The 26078-nt window shown below is 32.5% G+C and overlaps 1 protein-coding gene across 6 annotated transcripts in view; it reads left to right on the top strand.

The window, feature by feature from the left end:
• Positions 1-26078, top strand: part of LOC143245294 (glucose transporter type 1-like) — a 582725-nt gene that overhangs the window by 374134 nt on the left and 182513 nt on the right. The gene's annotated exons all lie outside the window — the stretch shown is intronic.

Raw genomic sequence — 26078 nt, 5'->3', positions numbered from 1 at the left:
GCGGTAAATAGCGTTTCGTGTTGTTAAGTTATCGTGATGTTCTAAGCAGTAAATAGCGTTTCGTGTTGTTAAGTTATCGTGATGTTCTAAGCAGTAAATAAGCGTTTAGTGTTGTTGAATTATCGTGATGTTCTAAGCAGTAAATAGTTTCGTGTTATTAAGTTATCGTGATATTCTAAGCAGTAAATAGCGTTTCTGTGTTGTTAAGTTATCGTGATATTCTAAGCAAGTAAATACGTTTGAGTGTTGTTAAGTTATCTCATAATGTTACAAGCAGTAAATAGTGTTTTTTGTGATGTTAAGTTACCGTGATGTTCTAAGCAGTAAATAGCGTTTCGTGTTGTTAAGTTATCGTGATGTCTCTAAGCAGTAAATAGTGTTTTGTGTTATTGATTTACATGTTCTAAGCAGTAAATAGCGTTTAGTGTTGTTAAGTTATCGTGATGTTCTAAGCTTAGCAGTAAGTTTCTTGTTATTAAGTTATCGTGTTTCTAAGCAGTAAATAGTTTCTTGTTATTAAGTTATCGTGATGTTCTAAGCACGGTAAATAGTGTTTTGTGTTGTTAAGTTATCGTGATGTTCTAAGCGGTAAATAGCGTTTCTGTGGTATTAAGTTATCGTGATATTCTAAGCAGTAAATAGTTTCTTGTTATTAAGTTATCGTGATGTTCTAAGCAGTAAATAGCGTTTCGTGTTGTTAAGTTATCGTGATGTTCTAAGCAGTAAATAGTGTTCTGTGTTATTAAGTTATCGTGATGTTCTAAGCAGTAAATAGGTTTCTTGTTATTAAGTTATCGTGATGTTCTAAGCGGTAAATAGTTTCTTGTTATTAAGTTATCGTGACGTTCTAAGCAGTAATAGCGTTTCATGTTGTTAAGTTATCGTGATGTTCTAAGCAGTAAATAGCGTTTCTTGTTATTAAGTTATCGTGATGTTCTAAGCAGCAGTAAATAGTATTTTTGTGTTGTTGATTTACATGTTCTAAGCGGTAAATAGCGTTTTTGTGTTGTTAAGTTACCGTGATGTTCTAAGCGGTAAATAGTTTCTTGTTATTAAGTTATCGTGATGTTCTAAGCAGTAAATGGTTTCTTGTTATTAAGTTATCGTGATGTTCACAAGCAGTAAATAGTTTTTTTTGTTATTAAGTTATCGTGATGTTCTAAGCAGTAAATAGTGTTCTGTGTTTGTTAAGTTATCGTGATGTTCTAAACCAGTAAATAGCGTTTCTCGTGTTGTTAAGTTATCGTGATGTTCTAAGCAGTAAATAGTTTCTCGTGTTATTAAGGATTATCGTGATGTTCTAATGGTGTTTCTTGTTATTAAGTTATCGTACGAATTACAAGCAGTAAATGGTGTTTGTGTTGTTAAGTTACGTGATATTCTAAGCAATAAATAGCGTTTGAGTGTTGTTAAAGTTATCGTGATGTTCTAGCAGTAAATAGTTTCGTGTTTGTTAAGTTATCGTGATGTTCTAAGCGGTAAATAGTGTTTTGTGTTGTTGATTTACATGTTCTAAGCAGTAAATAGCGTTTTTGTGTTGTTAAGTTATCGTGACATTCTAAGCGGTAAATAGTTTCTTGTTATTAAGTTATCGTGATGTTCTAAGCAGTAAAAAGTTTCTTGTTATTAAGTTATCGTGATGTTCTAAGCGGTAAATAGCGTTTTGTGTTGTTAAGTTATCCGTGATGTTCTAAGCAGTAAATAGTTTCTTGTTATTATTAAGTTATCGTGATGTTCTAAGCAGTAAATAGTTTCTTGTTATTAAGTTATCGTGATGTTCTAAGCAGTAAATAGCGTTTCGTGTTGTTAAGTTATCGTGATGTTCTAAGCGGTAAATAGTTTCTTGTTGTTAAGTTATCGTGATGTTCTAAGCAGTAAATAGTTTCTTGTGTTGTTAAGTTATCGTGATGTTCTAAGCAGTAAATAGTTTCTTGTTATTAAGTTATCGTGATGTTCTAAGCGGTAAATAGCGTTTCGTGTTGTTAAGTTATCGTGATGTTCTAAGCAGTAAATAGCGTTTTGTGTTGTTAAGTTATCGTGATGTTCTAAGCAGTAAATAGTTTCTTGTTATTAAGTTATCGTGATGTTCTAAGCAGTAAATAGTGTTTTGTGTTGTTGTTCCACATGTTCTAAGCGGTAAATAGTTTTTGTGTTGTTAAGTTATCGTGATGTTCTAAGCGGTAAATAGCGTTTCTTGTTATTAAGTTATCGTGATGTTCTAAGCAGTAAATAGTTTCTTGTTATTAAGTTATCATGATGTTCTAAGTAAATAGTTTTTTGTGTTGTTAAGTTATCGTGATGTTCTAAGCAGTAAATAGTGTTTTGTGTTGTTAAGTTATCGTGATGTTCTAAGCAGTAAATAGCGTTTCGTGTTGTTAAGTTATCGTGATATTCTAAGCAGTAAATAGTTTCTTGTTATTAAGTTATCGTGATGTTCTAAGCAGTAAATAGTGTTTTGTGTTGTTAAGTTACCGTGATATTCTAAGCAATAAATAGCGTTTAGTGTTGTTAAGTTATCGTGATGTTCTAAGCAGTAAATAGTGTTTTGTGTTGTTAAGTTACCGTGTTTCTAAGCAATAAATAGCGTTTCGTGTTGTTAAGTTATCGTGATGTTCTAAGCAGTAAATAGCGTTTCGTGTTGTTAAGTTATCGTGATGTTCTAAGCAGTAAATAGTGTTTTTTGTGTTGTTGATTTACGTGATGTTCTAAGCAGTAAATAGCGTTTTGTGTTGTTAAGTTATCGTGATGTTCTAAGCGGTAAATAGTTTCTTGTTATTAAGTTATCGTGATGTTCTAAGCGGTAAATAGTTTCTTGTTATTAAGTTATCGTGATGTTCTAAGCAGTAAATAGCGTTTCGTGTTGTTAAGTTATCGTGATGTTCTAAGCAGTAAATAGTTTCTTGTTATTAAGTTATCGTGATGTTCTAAGCAGTAAATAGTTTTTGTGTTGTTAAGTTATCGTGATTTCTAAGCGGTAAATAGCGTTTCGTGTTGTTAAGTTATCGTGATGTTCTAAGCAGTAAATAGTTTCTTGTTATTAAGTTATCGTGATGTTCTAAGCAGTAAATAGTTTCTTGTTATTAAGTTATCGTGATGTTCTAAGCAGTAAATAGTTTCTTGTTATTAAGTTATCGTGACGTTCTAAGCAGTAAATAGTGTTTCGTGTTGTTAAGTTATCGTGATGTTCTAAGCGGTAAATAGTGTTTTGTGTTGTTAAGTTATCGTGATGTTCTAAGCAGTAAATAGTTTCTTGTTATTAAGTTATCGTGATGTTCTAAGCGGTAAATAGTGTTTTGTGTTGTTAAGTTAGCGTTTTGTGTTGTTAAGATTGATGTTCTAAGCAGTAAATAGCGTTTTGTGTTGTTAAGTTATCGTGATGTTCTAAGCAGTAAATAGTTTTTGTGTTATTAAGTTATCGTGATGTTCTAAGCAGTAAATAGTTTCTTGTTATTAAGTTATCGTGATGTTCTAAGCAGTAAATAGTTTCTTGTTATTAAGTTATCGTGATGTTCTAAGCAGTAAATAGTTTTTGTTGTTGTTAAGTTATCAAGTGATGTTCTAAGCAGGTAAATAGCGTTTCGTGTTGTTAAGTTATCGTGATGTTCTAAGCAGTAAATAGTGTTTTGTGTTGTTAAGTTATCGTGATGTTCTAAGCAGTAAATAGCGTTTCTTGTTGTTAAGTTATCGTGATGTTCTAAGCAGTAAATAGTGTTTTGTGTTTTGTTAAGTTATCGTGATGTTCTAAGCAGTAAATAGCGTTTCGTGTTGTTAAGTTATCGTGATGTTCTAAGCAGTAAATAGTGTTTTTTGTGTTGTTGATTTACATGTTCTAAGCAGTAAATAGTTTTTTGTTATGTTAAGTTATCGTGATGTTCTAAGCAGTAAATAGCGTTTCTTGTTTATTAAGTTATCGTGATGTTCTAAGCAGTAAATAGTTTCTTGTTATTAAGTTATCGTGATGTTCTAAGCAGTAAATAGTTTCTTGTTGTTAAGTTATCGTGATGTTCTAAGCAGTAAATAGTTTCTTGTTATTAAGTTATCGTGATGTTCTAAGCAGTAAATAGTTTCGTGTTATTAAGTTATCGTGATGTTCTAAGCAGTAAATAGTGTTCTTGTTATTAAGTTATCGTGATGTTCTAAGCAGTAAATAGTTTCTTGTTATTAAGTTATCGTGATGTTCTAAGCGGTAAATAGCGTTTCGTGTTGTTAAGTTATCGTGATGTTCTAAGCAGTAAATAGTGTTTTGTGTTGTTAAGTTATCGTGATGTTCTAAGCAGTAAATAGCGTTTAGTGTTGTTAAGTTATCGTGATGTTCTAAGCAGTAAATAGTGTTTTGTGTTGTTAAGTTATCGTGATGTTCTAAGCAGTAAATAGCGTTTCGTGTTGTTAAGTTATCGTGATGTTCTAAGCAGTAAATAGTGTTTTGTGTTGTTGAGTTACATGTTTCTAAGCAGTAAATAGCGTTTCGTGTTGTTAAGTTATCCGTGATGTTCTAAGCAGTAAATAGCGTTTCGTGTTGTTAAGTTACCGTGATGTTCTAAGCAGTAAATAGCGTTTCGTGTTGTTAAGTTATCGTGATGTTGTAAGCAGTAAATAGCGTTTCGTGTTGTTAAGTTATCGTGATATTCTAAGCAGTAAATAGTTTCTTGTTATTAAGTTATCGTAATGTTCTAAGCAGTAAATAGTGTTTTGTGTTGTTAAGTTACCGTGATGTTCTAAGCAGTAAATAGCGTTTCGTGTTGTTAAGTTATCGTGATGTTCTAAGCAGTAAATAGTGTTTTGTGTTGTTGAGTTACATGTTCTAAGCAGTAAATAGCGTTTCGTGTTGTTAAGTTACCGTGATGTTCTAAGCAGTAAATAGCGTTTCGTGTTGTTAAGTTACCGTGATGTTCTAAGCAGTAAATAGTGTTTTGTGTTGTTAAGTTACCGTGATGTTCTAAGCAGTAAATAGCGTTTCGTGTTGTTAAGTTACCTTGATGTTCTAAGCAGTAAATAGCGTTTCGTGTTGTTAAGTTATCGTGATGTTCTAAGCAGTAAATAGTTTCTTGTTATTAAGTTATCGTGATGTTCTAAGCAGTAAATAGTTTCTTGTTATTAAGTTATCGTGACGTTCTAAGCAGTAAATAGTGTTTTGTGTTGTTAAGTTACCGTGATGTTCTAAGCAGTAAATAGTTTCTTGTTATTAAGTTATCGTGATGTTCTAAGCAGTAACTAGTGTTTTGTGTTGTTAAGTTACCGTGATATTCTAAGCAGTAAATAGCGTTTAGTGTTGTTAAGTTATCGTGATGTTCTAAGCAGTAACTAGTGTTTTGTGTTGTTAAGTTATCGTGATGTTCTAAGCAGTAAATAGCGTTTAGTGTTGTTAAGTTATCGTGATGTTCTAAGCAGTAAATAGTGTTTTGTGTTGTTAAGTTATCGTGATGTTCTAAGCAGTAAATAGCGTTTCGTGTTGTTAAGTTATCGTGATATTCTAAGCAGTAAATAGTTTCTTGTTATTAAGTTATCGTAATGTTCTAAGCAGTAAATAGTGTTTTGTGTTGTTAAGTTACCGTGATGTTCTAAGCAGTAAATAGCGTTTCGTGTTGTTAAGTTATCGTGATGTTCTAAGCAGTAAATAGTGTTTTGTGTTGTTAAGTTATCATGTTCTAAGCAGTAAATAGCGTTTCGTGTTGTTAAGTTACCGTGATGTTCTAAGCAGTAAATAGCGTTTCGTGTTGTTAAGTTATCGTGATGTTCTAAGCAGTAAATAGCGTTTTGTGTTGTTAAGTTATCGTGATGTTCTAAGCAGTAAATAGCGTTTCTTGTTGTTAAGTTATCGTGATGTTCTAAGCAGTAAATAGTGTTTTGTGTTGTTAAGTTACCGTGATGTTCTAAGCAGTAAATAGCGTTTCGTGTTGTTAAGTTATCGTGATGTTCTAAGCGGTAAATAGTGTTTTGTGTTGTTGAGTTACATGTGTCTAAGCAGTAAATAGCGTTTCGTGTTGTTAAGTTATCGTGATGTTCTAAGCAGTAAATAGCGTTTCGTGTTGTTAAGTTACCGTGATGTTCTAAGCAGTAAATAGCGTTTCGTGTTGTTAAGTTACCGTGATGTTCTAAGCAGTAAATAGCGTTTCGTGTTGTTAAGTTATCGTGATGTTCTAAGCAGTAAATAGCGTTTAGTGTTGTTAAGTTATCGTGATGTTCTAAGCAGTAAATAGCGTTTAGTGTTGTTAAGTTATCGTGATGTTCTAAGCAGTAAATAGTGTTTTGTGTTGTTAAGTTATCGTGATGTTCTAAGCAGTAAATAGCGTTTCGTGTTGTTAAGTTATCGTGATGTTCTAAGCAGTAAATAGCGTTTCGTGTTGTTAAGTTATCGTGATGTTCTAAGCAGTAAATAGTGTTTTGTGTTGTTAAGTTATCGTGATGTTAAGCAGTAAATAGCGTTTCGTGTTGTTAAGTTATCGATGTTCTAAGCAGTAAATAGCGTTTCGTGTTGTTAAGTTATCGTGATGTTCTAAGCAGTAAATAGTGTTTTTTGTTGTTACGTGATGTTACGTTGTTGAAGTTACCGTGATGTTCTAAGCAGTAAATAGCGTTTTCTAAGTAAATGTTTCGTTAAGTTATCGTGATGTTCTAAGCAGTAAATAGCGTTTCGTGTTGTTAAGTTATCGTGATGTTCTAAGCAGTAAATAGTGTTTTGTGTTGTTAAGTTATCGTGATGTTCTAAGCAGTAAATAGCGTTTCGTGTTGTTAAGTTATCGTGATGTTCTAAGCAGTAAATAGTTTCTTGTTATTAAGTTATCGTGATGTTCTAAGCGGTAAATAGTGTTTTGTGTTGTTAAGTTACAGTGATGTTCTAAGCAGTAAATAGCGTTTCGTGTTGTTAAGTTATCGTGATGTTCTAAGCAGTAAATAGTGTTTTGTGTTGTTGAGTTACATGTTCTAAGCAGTAAATAGCGTTTCGTGTTGTTAAGTTACCGTGATGTTCTAAGCAGTAAATAGCGTTTCGTGTTGTTAAGTTACCGTGATGTTCTAAGCAGTAAATAGCGTTTCGTGTTGTTAAGTTACCGTGATGTTCTAAGCAGTAAATAGTTTCTTGTTATTAAGTTATCGTGATGTTCTAAGCAGTAAATAGTTTCTTGTTATTAAGTTATCGTGATGTTCTAAGCAGTAAATAGTGTTTTGTGTTGTTAAGTAACCGTGATGTTCTAAGCAGTAAATAGCGTTTCGTGTTGTTAAGTTATCGTGATATTCTAAGCAGTAAATAGTTTCTTGTTATTAAGTTATCGTGATGTTCTAAGCAGTAAATAGTGTTTTGTGTTGTTAAGTTACCGTGATATTCTAAGCAATAAATAGCGTTTAGTGTTGTTAAGTTATCGTGATGTTCTAAGCAGTAAATAGTGTTTTGTGTTGTTAAGTTATCGTGATGTTCTAAGCAGTAAATAGCGTTTCGTGTTGTTAAGTTATCGTGATGTTCTAAGCAGTAAATAGTGTTTTGTGTTGTTGATTTACATGTTCTAAGCAGGTAAATAGCGTTTTTTGTGTTGTTAAGTTATCGTGATGTTCTAAGCAGTAAATAGTTTCTTGTTATTAAGTTATCGTGATGTTCTAAGCAGTAAATAGTTTCTTGTTATTAAGTTATCGTGATGTTCTAAGCAGTAAATAGCGTTTCGTGTTGTTAAGTTATCGTGATGTTCTAAGCAGTAAATAGTTTCTTGTTATTAAGTTATCGTGATGTTCTAAGCAGTAAATAGTTTCTTGTTATTAAGTTATCGTGATGTTCTAAGCAGTAAATAGTTTCTTGTTATTAAGTTATCGTGATGTTCTAAGCAGTAAATAGCGTTTCGTGTTGTTAAGTTATCGTGATGTTCTAAGCAGTAAATAGTGTTTTGTGTTGTTAAGTTACCGTGATGTTCTAAGCAGTAAATAGTTTCTTGTTATTAAGTTATCGTGATGTTCTAAGCAGTAAATAGCGTTTAGTGTTGTTAAGTTATCGTGATGTTCTAAGCGGTAACTAGTGTTTTGTGTTGTCAAGTTATCGTGATGTTCTAAGCAGTAAATAGCGTTTAGTGTTGTTAAGTTATCGTGATGTTCCAAGCAGTAAATAGTGTTTTGTGTTGTTAAGTTATCGTGATGTTCTAAGCAGTAAATAGCGTTTCGTGTTGTTAAGTTATCGTGATGTTCTAAGCAGTAAATAGTGTTTTGTGTTGTTGAGTTACATGTTCTTCTAAGCAGTAAATAGCGTTTCGTGTTGTTAAGTTATCGTGATGTTCTAAGCAGTAAATAGCGTTTCGTGTTGTTAAGTTACCGTGATGTTCTAAGCAGTAAATAGCGTTTCGTGTTGTTAAGTTATCGTGATGTTCTAAGCAGTAAATAGCGTTTCGTGTTGTTAAGTTATCGTGATGTTCTAAGCAGTAAATAGTTTCTTGTTGTTAAGTTATCGTGATGTTCTAAGCAGTAAATAGTGTTTCGTGTTGTTAAGTTACCGTGATGTTCTAAGCAGTAAATAGCGTTTCGTGTTGTTAAGTTACCGTGATGTTCTAAGCAGTAAATAGCGTTTCGTGTTGTTAAGTTATCGTGATGTTCTAAGCAGTAAATAGTTTCTTGTTGTTAAGTTATCGTGATGTTCTAAGCAGTAAATAGTTTCTTGTTATTAAGTTATCGTGACGTTCCAAGCAGTAAATAGCGTTTCGTGTTGTTAAGTTATCGTGATGTTCTAAGCAGTAAATAGTGTTTTGTGTTGTTAAGTTACCGTGATGTTCTAAGCAGTAAATAGTTTCTTGTTATTAAGTTATCGTGATGTTCTAAGCAGGTAAATAGTGTTTTGTGTTGTTAAGTTACCGTGATATTCTAAGCGGTAAATAGCGTTTAGTGTTGTTAAGTTATCGTGATGTTCTAAGCAGTAACTAGTGTTTTGTGTTGTTAAGTTATCGTGATGTTCTAAGCAGTAAATAGCGTTTTGTGTTGTTAAGTTATCGTGATGTTCTAAGCAGTAAATAGTGTTTTGTGTTGTTAAGTTATCGTGATGTTCTAAGCGGTAAATAGCGTTTCGTGTTGTTAAGTTATCGTGATATTCTAAGCAGTAAATAGTTTCTTGTTATTAAGTTATCGTGATGTTCTAAGCAGTAAATAGTGTTTTGTGTTGTTAAGTTACCGTGATGTTCTAAGCAGTAAATAGCGTTTCGTGTTGTTAAGTTATCGTGATGTTCTAAGCAGTAAATAGTGTTTTGTGTTGTTAAGTTATCGTGATGTTCTAAGCAGTAAATAGCGTTTCGTGTTGTTAAGTTATCGTGATGTTCTAAGCAGTAAATAGCGTTTAAGTGTTGTTCTAAGCAGTTAGTTTCGTGTTGTTAAGTTATCGTGATGTTCTAAGCAGTAAATAGCGTTTCGTGTTGTTAAGTTATCGTGATGTTCTAAGCAGTAAATAGCGTTTCGTGTTGTTATCGTGATGTTCTAAGCAGTAAATAGTTTTTTGTGTTGAAGTTATCGTGATGTTCTAAGCAGTAAATAGTTTCTTGTTATTAAGTTATCGTGATGTTCTAAGCAGTAAATAGTTTCTTGTTATTAAGTTATCGTGATGTTCTAAGCAGTAAATAGTGTTTCGTGTTGTTAAGTTATCGTGATGTTCTAAGCAGTAAATAGCGTTTCGTGTTGTTAAGTTATCGTGATGTTCTAAGCAGTAAATAGTGTTTTGTGTTGTTGAGTTACATGTTCTAAGCAGTAAATAGCGTTTCGTGTTGTTAAGTTATCGTGATGTTCTAAGCAGTAAATAGCGTTTCGTGTTGTTAAGTTATCGTGATGTTCTAAGCAGTAAATAGCGTTTCGTGTTGTTAAGTTATCGTGATGTTCTAAGCAGTAAATAGTTTCTTGTTATTAAGTTATCGTGATGTTCTAAGCAGTAAATAGTTTCTTGTTATTAAGTTATCGTGATGTTCTAAGCAGTAAATAGTGTTTTGTGTTGTTAAGTTATCGTGAAGCAGTAAATAGCGTTTCTGTTGTTAAGTTATCGTGATGTTCTAAGCAGGTAAATAGTTTCTTGTTATTAAGTTATCGTGATGTTCTAAGTTAGTGTTTTGTGTTGTTAAGTTACCGTTCTAAGCAGTAAATAGCGTTTCGTGTTGTTAAGTTATCGTGATGTTCTAAGCAGTAAATAGTGTTTTGTGTTGTTAAGTTATCGTGATGTTCTAAGCAGTAAATAGCGTTTCGTGTTGTTAAGTTATCGTGATGTTCTAAGCAGTAAATAGTGTTTTGTGTTGTTGATGTTCTAAGCAGTAAATAGCGTTTTGTGTTGTTAAGTTATCGTGATGTTCTAAGCAGTAAATAGCGTTTCTTGTTATTAAGTTATCGTGATGTTCTAAGCAGTAAATAGTTTTTGTTGTTAAGTTATCGTGATGTTCTAAGCAGTAAATAGCGTTTCGTGTTGTTAAGTTATCGTGATGTTCTAAGCGGTAAATAGTTTCTTGTTATTAAGTTATCGTGATGTTCTAAGCAGTAAATAGTTTCTTGTTATTAAGTTATCGTGATGTTCTAAGCAGTAAATAGTTTCTTGTTATTAAGTTATCGTGATGTTCTAAGCAGTAAATAGCGTTTTGTGTTGTTAAGTTATCGTGATGTTCTAAGCAGTAAATAGCGTTTTTGTGTTGTTAAGTTATCGTGATGTTCTAAGCAGTAAATAGTTTCTTGTTATTAAGTTATCGTGATGTTCTAAGCAGTAAATAGCGTTTTGTGTTGTTAAGTTATCGTGATGTTCTAAGCGGTAAATAGTGTTTTGTGTTGTTAAGTTATCGTGATGTTCTAAGCAGTAAATAGCGTTTCGTGTTGTTAAGTTATCGTGATGTTCTAAGCAGTAAATAGTGTTTTGTGTTGTTAAGTTATCGTGATGTTCTAAGCAGTAAATAGCGTTTCGTGTTGTTAAGTTATCGTGATATTCTAAGCAGTAAATAGTGTTTTGTGTTGTTGAGTTACATGTTCTAAGCAGTAAATAGCGTTTCGTGTTGTTAAGTTACCGTGATGTTCTAAGCAGTAAATAGCGTTTCGTGTTGTTAAGTTATCGTGATGTTCTAAGCAGTAAATAGCGTTTAGTGTTGTTAAGTTATCGTGATGTTCTAAGCAGTAAATAGCGTTTCGTGTTGTTAAGTTATCGTGATGTTCTAAGCGGTAAATAGTTTCTTGTTATTAAGTTATCGTGATGTTCTAAGCAGTAAATAGTTTCTTGTTGTTAAGTTATCGTGATGTTCTAAGCAGTAAATAGCGTTTCGTGTTGTTAAGTTATCGTGATGTTCTAAGCAGTAAATAGCGTTTCGTGTTGTTAAGTTATCGTGATGTTCTAAGCAGTAAATAGTTTCTTGTTATTAAGTTATCGTGATGTTCTAAGCAGTAAATAGTTTCTTGTTATTAAGTTATCGTGATGTTCTAAGCAGTAAATAGTGTTTTGTGTTGTTAAGTTATCGTGATGTTCTAAGCAGTAAATAGTGTTTCGTGTTGTTAAGTTATCGTGATGTTCTAAGCAGTAAATAGTTTCTTGTTATTAAGTTATCGTGATGTTCTAAGCAGTAAATAGTGTTTTGTGTTGTTAAGTTACCGTGATGTTCTAAGCAGTAAATAGCGTTTCGTGTTGTTAAGTTATCGTGATGTTCTAAGCAGTAAATAGTGTTTTGTGTTGTTAAGTTATCGTGATGTTCTAAGCAGTAAATAGCGTTTCGTGTTGTTAAGTTATCGTGATGTTCTAAGCAGTAAATAGTGTTTTGTGTTGTTGTTATTACATGTTCTAAGCAGTAAATAGCGTTTTGTGTTGTTAAGTTATCGTGATGTTCTAAGCAGTAAATAGTTTCTTGTTATTAAGTTATCGTGATGTTCTAAGCAGTAAATAGTTTCTTGTTATTAAGTTATCGTGATGTTCTAAGCAGTAAATAGCGTTTCGTGTTGTTAAGTTATCGTGATGTTCTAAGCAGTAAATAGTTTCTTGTTATTAAGTTATCGTGATGTTCTAAGCAGTAAATAGTTTCTTGTTATTAAGTTATCGTGATGTTCTAAGCAGTAAATAGTTTCTTGTTATTAAGTTATCGTGATGTTCTAAGCAGTAAATAGCGTTTCGTGTTGTTAAGTTATCGTGATGTTCTAAGCAGTAAATAGTGTCTTGTTGTTAAGTTATCGTGATGTTCTAAGCAGTAAATAGTTTCTTGTTATTAAGTTATCGTGATGTTCTAAGCAGTAAATAGCGTTTTGTGTTGTTAAGTTATCGTGATGTTCTAAGCAGTAAATAGTGTTTTGTGTTGTTAAGTTATCGTGATGTTCTAAGCAGTAAATAGCGTTTCGTGTTGTTAAGTTATCGTGATGTTCTAAGCAGTAAATAGTGTTTTGTGTTGTTAAGTTATCGTGATGTTCTAAGCAGTAAATAGCGTTTCGTGTTGTTAAGTTATCGTGATGTTCTAAGCAGTAAATAGTGTTTTGTGTTGTTGAGTTACATGTTCTAAGCAGTAAATAGCGTTTCGTGTTGTTAAGTTATCGTGATGTTCTAAGCAGTAAATAGCGTTTCGTGTTGTTAAGTTACCGTGATGTTCTAAGCAGTAAATAGCGTTTCGTGTTGTTAAGTTATCGTGATGTTGTAAGCAGTAAATAGCGTTTCGTGTTGTTAAGTTATCGTGATGTTCTAAGCAGTAAATAGTTTCTTGTTATTAAGTTATCGTGATGTTCTAAGCAGTAAATAGTGTTTCGTGTTGTTAAGTTACCGTGATGTTCTAAGCAGTAAATAGCGTTTCGTGTTGTTAAGTTATCGTGATGTTCTAAGCAGTAAATAGCGTTTCGTGTTGTTAAGTTATCGTGATGTTCTAAGCAGTAAATAGTTTCTTGTTATTAAGTTATCGTGATGTTCTAAGCAGTAAATAGTTTCTTGTTGTTAAGTTATCGTGATGTTCTAAGCAGTAAATAGCGTTTCGTGTTGTTAAGTTATCGTGATGTTCTAAGCAGTAAATAGTGTTTTGTGTTGTTAAGTTACCGTGATGTTCTAAGCAGTAAATAGTTTCTTGTTATTAAGTTATCGTGATGTTCTAAGCGGTAAATAGTGTTTTGTGTTGTTAAGTTACCGTGATGTTCTAAGCGGTAAATAGCGTTTCGTGTTGTTAAGTTATCGTGATGTTCTAAGCAGTAAATAGCGTTTCGTGTTGTTAAGTTATCGTGATGTTCTAAGCAGTAAATAGCGTTTCGTGTTGTTAAGTTATCGTGATGTTCTAAGCAGTAAATAGTTTTTTGTTTATCGTTAAGTTATCGTGATGTTCTAAGCAGTAAATAGTTTCTTGTTATTAAGTTATCGTGATGTTCTAAGCAGTAAATAGTGTTTTGTGTTGTTAAGTTATCGTGATGTTCTAAGCAGTAAATAGCGTTTCGTGTTGTTAAGTTATCGTGATGTTCTAAGCAGTAAATAGTTTTTTGTTATTAAGTTATCGTGATGTTCTAAGCAGTAAATAGCGTTTCTTGTTGTTAAGTTATCGTGATGTTCTAAGCAGTAAATAGTTTTTTGTTGTTAAGTTATCGTGATGTTCTAAGCAGTAAATAGCGTTTCGTGTTGTTAAGTTATCGTGATGTTCTAAGCAGTAAATAGTTTCTTGTTATTAAGTTATCGTGATGTTCTAAGCAGTAAATAGTGTTTTGTGTTGTTAAGTTATCGTGATGTTCTAAGCAGTAAATAGCGTTTTGTGTTGTTAAGTTATCGTGATGTTCTAAGCAGTAAATAGTTTCTTGTTGTTAAGTTATCGTGATGTTCTAAGCAGTAAATAGTGTTTTGTGTTGTTAAGTTATCGTGATGTTCTAAGCAGTAAATAGCGTTTCGTGTTGTTAAGTTATCGTGATGTTCTAAGCAGTAAATAGTGTTTTGTGTTGTTAAGTTATCGTGATGTTCTAAGCAGTAAATAGTTTCTTGTTATTAAGTTATCGTGATGTTCTAAGCAGTAAATAGTGTTTTGTGTTGTTAAGTTACCGTGATGTTCTAAGCAGTAAATAGCGTTTCGTGTTGTTAAGTTATCGTGATGTTCTAAGCAGTAAATAGTGTTTTGTGTTGTTAAGTTATCGTGATGTTCTAAGCAGTAAATAGCGTTTCGTGTTGTTAAGTTATCGTGATGTTCTAAGCAGTAAATAGTGTTTTGTGTTGTTAAGTTATCGTGATGTTCTAAGCAGTAAATAGCGTTTCGTGTTGTTAAGTTATCGTGATGTTCTAAGCAGTAAATAGTTTCTTGTTATTAAGTTATCGTGATGTTCTAAGCAGTAAATAGTTTTCGTGTTGTTAAGTTATCGTGATGTTCTAAGCAGTAAATAGCGTTTCGTGTTGTTAAGTTATCGTTAAGTTAGTGTTTTGTGATGTTCTAAGCAGTAAATAGCGTTTCGTGTTGTTAAGTTATCGTGATGTTCTAAGCAGTAAATAGCGTTTCGTGTTGTTAAGTTATCGTGATGTTCTAAGCAGTAAATAGCGTTTCGTGTTGTTAAGTTATCGTGATGTTCTAAGCAGTAAATAGCGTTTCGTGTTGTTAAGTTATCGTGATGTTCTAAGCAGTAAATAGTTTCTTGTTATTAAGTTATCGTGATGTTCTAAGCAGTAAATAGTTTCTTGTTATTAAGTTATCGTGATGTTCTAAGCAGTAAATAGTTTCTTGTTGTTAAGTTATCGTGATGTTCTAAGCAGTAAATAGCGTTTCGTGTTGTTAAGTTATCGTGATGTTCTAAGCAGTAAATAGTTTCTTGTTATTAAGTTATCGTGATGTTCTAAGCAGTAAATAGTTTCTTGTTATTAAGTTATTGTGATGTTCTAAGCAGTAAATAGTTTCTTGTGTTGTTAAGTTATCGTGATGTTCTAAGCAGTAAATAGCGTTTCTGTGTTGTTAAGTTATCGTGATGTTCTAAGCAGTAAATAGTTTCTTGTTGTTAAGTTATCGTGATGTTCTAAGCAGTAAATAGTGTTTTGTGTTGTTAAGTTATCGTGATGTTCTAAGCAGTAAATAGTGTTTTGTGTTGTTAAGTTATCGTGATGTTCTAAGCAGTAAATAGTTTTGTTGTTATTAAGTTATCGTTGTTCTAAGTAAATAGTTTCTTGTTATTAAGTTATCGTGATGTTCTAAGCAGTAAATAGCGTTTCTTGTTGTTAAGTTATCGTGATGTTCTAAGCAGTAAATAGTGTTTTGTGTTGTTAAGTTATCGTGATGTTCTAAGCAGTAAATAGCGTTTCGTGTTGTTAAGTTATCGTGATGTTCTAAGCAGTAAATAGTGTTTTGTGTTGTTAAGTTATCGTGATGTTCTAAGCAGTAAATAGCGTTTCGTGTTGTTAAGTTATCGTGATGTTCTAAGCAGTAAATAGTGTTTTGTGTTGTTAAGTTATCGTGATGTTCTAAGCAGTAAATAGCGTTTTGTGTTGTTAAGTTACCGTGATGTTCTAAGCAGTAAATAGCGTTTCGTGTTGTTAAGTTATCGTGATGTTCTAAGCAGTAAATAGCGTTTCGTGTTGTTAAGTTATCGTGATGTTCTAAGCAGTAAATAGCGTTTCGTGTTGTTAAGTTATCGTGATGTTCTAAGCAGTAAATAGTTTCTTGTTGTTAAGTTATCGTGATGTTCTAAGCAGTAAATAGTGTTTCGTGTTGTTAAGTTACCGTGATGTTCTAAGCAGTAAATAGCGTTTCGTGTTGTTAAGTTACCGTGATGTTCTAAGCAGTAAATAGCGTTTCGTGTTGTTAAGTTATCGTGATGTTCTAAGCAGTAAATAGTTTCTTGTTATTAAAGTTATCGTGATGTTCTAAGCAGTAAATAGCGTTTCGTGTTGTTAAGTTATCGTGATGTTCTAAGCAGTAAATAGTGTTTTGTGTTGTTAAGTTACCGTGATGTTCTAAGCAGTAAATAGTTTCTTGTTATTAAGTTATCGTGATGTTCTAAGCAGTAAATAGTGTTTTGTGTTGTTAAGTTACCGTGATGTTCTAAGCAGTAAATAGCGTTTAGTGTTGTTAAGTTATCGTGATGTTCTAAGCAGTAACTAGTGTTTTGTGTTGTTAAGTTATCGTGATGTTCTAAGCAGTAAATAGCGTTTAGTGTTGTTAAGTTATCGTGATGTTCTAAGCAGTAAATAGTGTTTTGTGTTGTTAAGTTATCGTGATGTTCTAAGCAGTAAATAGCGTTTCGTGTTGTTAAGTTATCGTGATATTCTAAGCAGTAAATAGTTTCTTGTTATTAAGTTATCGTGATGTTCTAAGCAGTAAATAGTGTTTTGTGTTGTTAAGTTACCGTGATGTTCTAAGCAGTAAATAGCGTTTCGTGTTGTTAAGTTATCGTGATGTTCTAAGCAGTAAATAGTGTTTTGTGTTGTTGAGTTACATGTTCTAAGCAGTAAATAGCGTTTCGTGTTGTTAAGTTAAGCCGTGATGTTCTAAGCAGTAAATAGCGTTTCGTGTTGTTAAGTTATCGTGATGTTCTAAGCAGTAAATAGCGTTTCGTGTTGTTAAGTTATCGTGATGTTCTAAGCAGTAAATAGCGTTTCGTGTTGTTAAGTTAAGCAGTCGTGATGTTCTAAGCAGTAAATAGTTTCTTGTTGTTAAGTTATCGTGATGTTCTAAGCAGTAAATAGTGTTTTGTGTTGTTAAGTTACCGTGATGTTCTAAGCAGTAAATAGCGTTTCGTGTTGTTAAGTTATCGTGATGTTCTAAGCAGTAAATAGTGTTTTGTGTTGTTAAGTTACGTGATGTTCTAAGCAGTAAATAGCGTTTCGTGTTGTTAAGTTATCGTGATGTTCTAAGCAGTAAATAGCGTTTCGTGTTTGTTAAGTTATCGTGATGTTCTAAGCAGTAAATAGCGTTTCGTGTTGTTAAGTTATCGTGATGTTCTAAGCAGTAAATAGCGTTTCGTGTTGTTAAGTTATCGTGATGTTCTAAGCAGTAAATAGCGTTTCGTGTTGTTAAGTTATCGTGATGTTCTAAGCAGTAAATAGCGTTTCGTGTTGTTAAGTTATCGTGATGTTCTAAGCAGTAAATAGTGTTTTGTGTTGTTAAGTTATCGTGATGTTCTAAGCAGTAAATAGCGTTTCGTGTTGTTAAGTTATCGTGATGTTCTAAGCAGTAAATAGTTTCTTGTTATTAAGTTATCGTGATGTTCTAAGCAGTAAATAGTGTTTTGTGTTGTTAAGTTACGTGATGTTCTAAGCAGTAAATAGCGTTTCGTGTTGTTAAGTTATCGTGATGTTCTAAGCAGTAAATAGTGTTTTGTGTTGTTAAGTTACATGTTCTAAGCAGTAAATAGCGTTTTAGCGTTTCGTGTTGTTAAGTTATCGTGATGTTCTAAGCAGTAAATAGCGTTTCGTGTTGTTAAGTTATCGTGATGTTCTAAGCAGTAAATAGCGTTTTGTGTTGTTAAGTTATCGTGATGTTCTAAGCAGTAAATAGCGTTTCGTGTTGTTAAGTTATCGTGATGTTCTAAGCAGTAAATAGTTTCTTGTTATTAAGTTATCGTGATGTTCTAAGCAGTAAATAGTGTTTTGTGTTGTTAAGTTACCGTGATGTTCTAAGCAGTAAATAGCGTTTCGTGTTGTTAAGTTATCGTGATGTTCTAAGCAGTAAATAGTGTTTTGTGTTGTTGAGTTACATGTTCTAAGCAGTAAATAGCGTTTCGTGTTGTTAAGTTACCGTGATGTTCTAAGCAGTAAATAGCGTTTCGTGTTGTTAAGTTACCGTGATGTTCTAAGCAGTAAATAGCGTTTCGTGTTGTTAAGTTACCGTGATGTTCTAAGCAGTAAATAGTTTCTTGTTATTAAGTTATCGTGATGTTCTAAGCAGTAAATAGTTTCTTGTTATTAAGTTATCGTGATGTTCTAAGCAGTAAATAGTGTTTTGTGTTGTTAAGTTAACCGTGATGTTCTAAGCAGTAAATAGCGTTTCGTGTTGTTAAGTTATCGTGATGTTCTAAGCAGTAAATAGTTTCTTGTTATTAAGTTATCGTGATGTTCTAAGCAGTAAATAGTGTTTTGTGTTGTTAAGTTACCGTGATGTTCTAAGCAATAAATAGCGTTTAGTGTTGTTAAGTTATCGTGATGTTCTAAGCAGTAAATAGTGTTTTGTGTTGTTAAGTTATCGTGATGTTCTAAGCAGTAAATAGCGTTTCGTGTTGTTAAGTTATCGTGATGTTCTAAGCAGTAAATAGTGTTTTGTGTTGTTGATTTACATGTTCTAAGCAGTAAATAGCGTTTTGTGTTGTTAAGTTATCGTGACATTCTAAGCAGTAAATAGTTTCTTGTTATTAAGTTATCGTGATGTTCTAAGCAGTAAATAGTTTCTTGTTATTAAGTTATCGTGATGTTCTAAGCAGTAAATAGCGTTTCGTGTTGTTAAGTTATCGTGATGTTCTAAGCAGTAAATAGTTTCTTGTTATTAAGTTATCGTGATGTTCTAAGCAGTAAATAGTTTCTTGTTATTAAGTTATCGTGATGTTCTAAGCAGTAAATAGTTTCTTGTTATTAAGTTATCGTGACGTTCTAAGCAGTAAATAGCGTTTCGTGTTGTTAAGTTATCGTGATGTTCTAAGCAGTAAATAGTGTTTTGTGTTGTTAAGTTACCGTGATGTTCTAAGCAGTAAATAGTTTCTTGTTATTAAGTTATCGTGATGTTCTAAGCAGTAAATAGCGTTTAGTGTTGTTAAGTTATCGTGATGTTCTAAGCAGTAACTAGTGTTTTGTGTTGTTAAGTTATCGTGATGTTCTAAGCAGTAAATAGCGTTTAGTGTTGTTAAGTTATCGTGATGTTCCAAGCAGTAAATAGTGTTTTGTGTTGTTAAGTTATCGTGATGTTCTAAGCAGTAAATAGCGTTTCGTGTTGTTAAGTTATCGTGATGTTCTAAGCAGTAAATAGTGTTTTGTGTTGTTGAGTTACATGTTCTAAGCAGTAAATAGCGTTTCGTGTTGTTAAGTTACCGTGATGTTCTAAGCAGTAAATAGCGTTTCGTGTTGTTAAGTTACCGTGATGTTCTAAGCAGTAAATAGCGTTTCGTGTTGTTAAGTTATCGTGATGTTGTAAGCAGTAAATAGCGTTTCGTGTTGTTAAGTTATCGTGATATTCTAAGCAGTAAATAGTTTCTTGTTATTAAGTTATCGTAATGTTCTAAGCAGTAAATAGTGTTTCGTGTTGTTAAGTTACCGTGATGTTCTAAGCAGTAAATAGCGTTTCGTGTTGTTAAGTTACCGTGATGTTCTAAGCAGTAAATAGCGTTTCGTGTTGTTAAGTTATCGTGATGTTCTAAGCAGTAAATAGTTTCTTGTTATTAAGTTATCGTGATGTTCTAAGCAGTAAATAGTTTCTTGTTATTAAGTTATCGTGACGTTCTAAGCAGTAAATAGCGTTTCGTGTTGTTAAGTTATCGTGATGTTCTAAGCAGTAAATAGTGTTTTGTGTTGTTAAGTTACCGTGATGTTCTAAGCAGTAAATAGTTTCTTGTTATTAAGTTATCGTGATGTTCTAAGCAGTAACTAGTGTTTTGTGTTGTTAAGTTACCGTGATATTCTAAGCAGTAAATAGCGTTTAGTGTTGTTAAGTTATCGTGATGTTCTAAGCAGTAACTAGTGTTTTGTGTTGTTAAGTTATCGTGATGTTCTAAGCAGTAAATAGCGTTTTGTGTTGTTAAGTTATCGTGATGTTCTAAGCAGTAAATAGTGTTTTGTGTTGTTAAGTTATCGTGATGTTCTAAGCAGTAAATAGCGTTTCGTGTTGTTAAGTTATCGTGATATTCTAAGCAGTAAATAGTTTCTTGTTATTAAGTTATCGTGATGTTCTAAGCAGTAAATAGTGTTTTGTGTTGTTAAGTTACCGTGATGTTCTAAGCAGTAAATAGCGTTTCGTGTTGTTAAGTTATCGTGATGTTCTAAGCAGTAAATAGCGTTTCGTGTTGTTAAGTTATCGTGATGTTCTAAGCAGTAAATAGCGTTTCGTGTTGTTAAGTTATCGTGATGTTCTAAGCAGTAAATAGCGTTTCGTGTTGTTAAGTTATCGTGATGTTCTAAGCAGTAAATAGTTTCTTGTTGTTAAGTTATCGTGATGTTCTAAGCAGTAAATAGTTTCTTGTTATTAAGTTATCGTGATGTTCTAAGCAGTAAATAGCGTTTCGTGTTGTTAAGTTATCGTGATGTTCTAAGCAGTAAATAGTTTCTTGTTATTAAGTTATCGTGATGTTCTAAGCAGTAAATAGTTTCTTGTTATTAAGTTATCGTGATGTTCTAAGCAGTAAATAGTTTCTTGTTATTAAGTTATCGTGATGTTCTAAGCAGTAAATAGTGTTTTGTGTTGTTAAGTTACAGTGATGTTCTAAGCAGTAAATAGCGTTTCGTGTTGTTAAGTTATCGTGATGTTCTAAGCAGTAAATAGTGTTTTGTGTTGTTGAGTTACATGTTCTAAGCAGTAAATAGCGTTTCGTGTTGTTAAGTTATCGTGATGTTCTAAGCAGTAAATAGCGTTTCGTGTTGTTAAGTTACCGTGATGTTCTAAGCAGTAAATAGCGTTTCGTGTTGTTAAGTTATCGTGATGTTCTAAGCAGTAAATAGTTTCTTGTTATTAAGTTATCGTGATGTTCTAAGCAGTAAATAGTTTCTTGTTATTAAGTTATCGTGATGTTCTAAGCAGTAAATAGTGTTTTGTGTTGTTAAGTTATCGTGATGTTCTAAGCAGTAAATAGCGTTTCGTGTTGTTAAGTTATCGTGATGTTCTAAGCAGTAAATAGTTTCTTGTTATTAAGTTATCGTGATGTTCTAAGCAGTAAATAGTGTTTTGTGTTGTTAAGTTACCGTGATGTTCTAAGCAGTAAATAGCGTTTCGTGTTGTTAAGTTATCGTGATGTTCTAAGCAGTAAATAGTGTTTTGTGTTGTTAAGTTATCGTGATGTTCTAAGCAGTAAATAGCGTTTCGTGTTGTTAAGTTATCGTGATGTTCTAAGCAGTAAATAGTGTTTTGTGTTGTTGATTTACATGTTCTAAGCAGTAAATAGCGTTTTGTGTTGTTAAGTTATCGTGATGTTCTAAGCAGTAAATAGTTTCTTGTTATTAAGTTATCGTGATGTTCTAAGCAGTAAATAGTTTCTTGTTATTAAGTTATCGTGATGTTCTAAGCAGTAAATAGCGTTTCGTGTTGTTAAGTTATCGTGATGTTCTAAGCAGTAAATAGTTTCTTGTTATTAAGTTATCGTGATGTTCTAAGCAGTAAATAGTTTCTTGTTATTAAGTTATCGTGATGTTCTAAGCAGTAAATAGTTTCTTGTTATTAAGTTATCGTGACGTTCTAAGCAGTAAATAGCGTTTCGTGTTGTTAAGTTATCGTGATGTTCTAAGCAGTAAATAGTGTTTTGTGTTGTTAAGTTACCGTGATGTTCTAAGCAGTAAATAGTTTCTTGTTATTAAGTTATCGTGATGTTCTAAGCAGTAAATAGCGTTTAGTGTTGTTAAGTTATCGTGATGTTCTAAGCAGTAAATAGTGTTTTGTGTTGTTAAGTTATCGTGATGTTCTAAGCAGTAAATAGCGTTTCGTGTTGTTAAGTTATCGTGATGTTCTAAGCAGTAAATAGTGTTTTGTGTTGTTAAGTTATCGTGATGTTCTAAGCAGTAAATAGCGTTTCGTGTTGTTAAGTTATCGTGATGTTCTAAGCAGTAAATAGTGTTTTGTGTTGTTGAGTTACATGTTCTAAGCAGTAAATAGCGTTTCGTGTTGTTAAGTTACCGTGATGTTCTAAGCAGTAAATAGCGTTTCGTGTTGTTAAGTTACCGTGATGTTCTAAGCAGTAAATAGCGTTTCGTGTTGTTAAGTTATCGTGATGTTCTAAGCAGTAAATAGCGTTTCGTGTTGTTAAGTTATCGTGATATTCTAAGCAGTAAATAGTTTCTTGTTATTAAGTTATCGTGATGTTCTAAGCAGTAAATAGTGTTTCGTGTTGTTAAGTTACCGTGATGTTCTAAGCAGTAAATAGCGTTTCGTGTTGTTAAGTTACCGTGATGTTCTAAGCAGTAAATAGCGTTTCGTGTTGTTAAGTTATCGTGATGTTCTAAGCAGTAAATAGTTTCTTGTTATTAAGTTATCGTGATGTTCTAAGCAGTAAATAGTTTCTTGTTATTAAGTTATCGTGACGTTCTAAGCAGTAAATAGCGTTTCGTGTTGTTAAGTTATCGTGATGTTCTAAGCAGTAAATAGTGTTTTGTGTTGTTAAGTTACCGTGATGTTCTAAGCAGTAAATAGTTTCTTGTTATTAAGTTATCGTGATGTTCTAAGCAGTAAATAGTGTTTTGTGTTGTTAAGTTACCGTGATATTCTAAGCAGTAAATAGCGTTTCGTGTTGTTAAGTTATCGTGATGTTCTAAGCAGTAAATAGTGTTTTGTGTTGTTAAGTTATCGTGATGTTCTAAGCAGTAAATAGCGTTTCGTGTTGTTAAGTTATCGTGATGTTCTAAGCAGTAAATAGTGTTTTGTGTTGTTAAGTTATCGTGATGTTCTAAGCAGTAAATAGCGTTTCGTGTTGTTAAGTTATCGTGATATTCTAAGCAGTAAATAGTTTCTTGTTATTAAGTTATCGTGATGTTCTAAGCAGTAAATAGTGTTTTGTGTTGTTAAGTTACCGTGATGTTCTAAGCAGTAAATAGCGTTTCGTGTTGTTAAGTTATCGTGATGTTCTAAGCAGTAAATAGCGTTTCGTGTTGTTAAGTTATCGTGATGTTCTAAGCAGTAAATAGCGTTTCGTGTTGTTAAGTTATCGTGATGTTCTAAGCAGTAAATAGTGTTTTGTTTGTTAAGTTATCGTGATGTTCTAAGCAGTAAATAGTTTCTTGTTGTTAAGTTATCGTGATGTTCTAAGCAGTAAATAGTTTCTTGTTGTTAAGTTATCGTGATGTTCTAAGCAGTAAAATAGTGTTTCGTTGTTGTTAAGTTATCGTGATGTTCTAAGCAGTAAATAGCGTTTCTTGTTGTTAAGTTATCGTGATGTTCTAAGCAGTAAATAGTTTCTTGTTTGTTAAGTTATCGTGATGTTCTAAGCAGTAAATAGTCGTTGTTAAGTTATCGTGATGTTCTAAGCAGTAAATAGCGTTTCGTGTTGTTAAGTTATCGTGATGTTCTAAGCAGTAAATAGTTTCTTGTTTTAAGTTATCGTGATGTTCTAAGTTATCGTGATGTTCTAAGCAGTAAATAGCGTTTTGTTTGTTAAGTTATCGTGATGTTCTAAGCGGTAAATAGTTTCTTGTTAGTTAAGTTATCGTGATGTTCTAAGCAGTAAATAGCGTTTCGTGTTGTTAAGTTATCGTGATGTTCTAAGCAGTAAATAGCGTAAAGTTATCGTGATGTTCTAAGCAGTAAATAGTGTTTCGTGTTGTTAAGTTATCGTGATGTTCTAAGCTAAATAGTTTCTTGTTAGTTATCGTGATGTTAGCGTTTAAGTGTTGTTAAGTTATCTAAGCAGTAAATAGTGTTTTGTGTTGTTAAGTTACCGTGATGTTCTAAGCAGTAAATAGCGTTTCGTGTTGTTAGCAGTTCTAAGCAGTAACTAGTGTTTTGTGTTGTTAAGTTATCGTGATGTTCTAAGCAGTAAATAGCGTTTTGTGTTGTTAAGTTATCGTGATGTTCTAAGCAGTAAATAGTGTTTTGTGTTGTTAAGTTATCGTGATGTTCTAAGCAGTAAATAGCGTTTCGTGTTGTTAAGTTATCGTGATATTCTAAGCAGTAAATAGTTTCTTGTTATTAAGTTATCGTGATGTTCTAAGCAGTAAATAGTGTTTTGTGTTGTTAAGTTACCGTGATGTTCTAAGCAGTAAATAGCGTTTCGTGTTGTTAAGTTATCGTGATGTTCTAAGCAGTAAATAGTGTTTTGTGTTGTTGAGTTACATGTTCTAAGCAGTAAATAGCGTTTCGTGTTGTTAAGTTATCGTGATGTTCTAAGCAGTAAATAGCGTTTCGTGTTGTTAAGTTACCGTGATGTTCTAAGCAGTAAATAGCGTTTCGTGTTGTTAAGTTATCGTGATGTTCTAAGCAGTAAATAGCGTTTCGTGTTGTTAAGTTATCGTGATGTTCTAAGCAGTAAATAGTTTCTTGTTATTAAGTTATCGTGATGTTCTAAGCAGTAAATAGTTTCTTGTTATTAAGTTATCGTGATGTTCTAAGCAGTAAATAGTTTCTTGTTATTAAGTTATCGTGACGTTCTAAGCAGTAAATAGCGTTTCGTGTTGTTAAGTTATCGTGATGTTCTAAGCAGTAAATAGTTTCTTGTTATTAAGTTATCGTGATGTTCTAAGCAGTAAATAGTTTTTTGTTATTAAGTTATCGTGATGTTCTAAGCAGTAAATAGTTTCTTGTTATTAAGTTATCGTGATGTTCTAAGCAGTAAATAGCGTTTCGTGTTGTTAAGTTATCGTGATGTTCTAAGCAGTAAATAGTTTCTTGTTATTAAGTTATCGTGATGTTCTAAGCAGTAAATAGTGTTTTTGTTGTTGTTATCGTGATTTAAGCAGTAAATATGTTCTAAGCAGTAAATAGCGTTTTGTGTTGTTAAGTTATCGTGATGTTCTAAGCAGTAAATAGTTTCTTGTTATTAAGTTATCGTGATGTTCTAAGCAGTAAATAGTTTCTTGTTATTAAGTTATCGTGATGTTCTAAGCAGTAAATAGTTTCTTGTTATTAAGTTATCGTGATGTTCTAAGCAGTAAATAGTGTTTTGTGTTGTTAAGTTATCGTGATGTTCTAAGCAGTAAATAGCGTTTCGTGTTGTTAAGTTATCGTGATGTTCTAAGCAGTAAATAGTTTCTTGTTATTAAGTTATCGTGATGTTCTAAGCAGTAAATAGTGTTTTGTGTTGTTAAGTTACCGTGATATTCTAAGCAGTAAATAGCGTTTCGTGTTGTTAAGTTACCGTGATGTTCTAAGCAGTAAATAGCGTTTCGTGTTGTTAAGTTACCGTGATGTTCTAAGCAGTAAATAGCGTTTCGTGTTGTTAAGTTATCGTGATGTTGTAAGCAGTAAATAGCGTTTCGTGTTGTTAAGTTATCGTGATATTCTAAGCAGTAAATAGTTTCTTGTTATTAAGTTATCGTGATGTTCTAAGCAGTAAATAGTGTTTCGTGTTGTTAAGTTACCGTGATGTTCTAAGCAGTAAATAGCGTTTCGTGTTATTAAGTTACCTTGATGTTCTAAGCAGTAAATAGCGTTTCGTTGTTGTTAAGTTATCGTGATGTTCTAAGCAGTAAATAGTTTCTTGTTATTAAGTTATCGTGATGTTCTAAGCAGTAAATAGTTTCTTGTTATTAAGTTATCGTGATGTTCTAAGCAGTAAATAGCGTTTCGTGTTGTTAAGTTATCGTGATGTTCTAAGCAGTAAATAGTGTTTCGTGTTGTTAAGTTACCGTGATGTTCTAAGCAGTAAATAGTTTCTTGTTATTAAGTTATCGTGATGTTCTAAGCAGTAAATAGTGTTTTGTGTTGTTAAGTTACCGTGATGTTCTAAGCAGTAAATAGCGTTTCGTGTTGTTAAGTTATCGTGATGTTCTAAGCAGTAAATAGTGTTTTTGTGTTGTTAAGTTATCGTGATGTTCTAAGCAGTAAATAGCGTTTTGTGTTGTTAAGTTATCGTGATGTTCTAAGCAGTAAATAGTGTTTTGTGTTGTTAAGTTATCGTGATGTTCTAAGCAGTAAATAGCGTTTCGTGTTGTTAAGTTATCGTGATATTCTAAGCAGTAAATAGTTTCTTGTTATTAAGTTATCGTGATGTTCTAAGCAGTAAATAGTGTTTTGTGTTGTTAAGTTACCGTGATGTTCTAAGCAGTAAATAGCGTTTCGTGTTGTTAAGTTATCGTGATGTTCTAAGCAGTAAATAGTGTTTTGTGTTGTTGAGTTACATGTTCTAAGCAGTAAATAGCGTTTCGTGTTGTTAAGTTATCGTGATGTTCTAAGCAGTAAATAGCGTTTCGTGTTGTTAAGTTATCGTGATGTTCTAAGCAGTAAATAGCGTTTCGTGTTGTTAAGTTATCGTGATGTTGTAAGCAGTAAATAGCGTTTCGTGTTGTTAAGTTATCGTGATGTTCTAAGCAGTAAATAGTTTCTTGTTATTAAGTTATCGTGATGTTCTAAGCAGTA

Source organism: Tachypleus tridentatus, chromosome 2 (assembly GCF_004210375.1).
Source record: "Tachypleus tridentatus isolate NWPU-2018 chromosome 2, ASM421037v1, whole genome shotgun sequence".
NCBI lineage: Eukaryota > Metazoa > Arthropoda > Merostomata > Xiphosura > Limulidae > Tachypleus > Tachypleus tridentatus.
The sequence above is the reverse complement of the archived record's forward strand: the minus strand, read 5'-3'. Positions and strand labels throughout refer to the sequence as shown.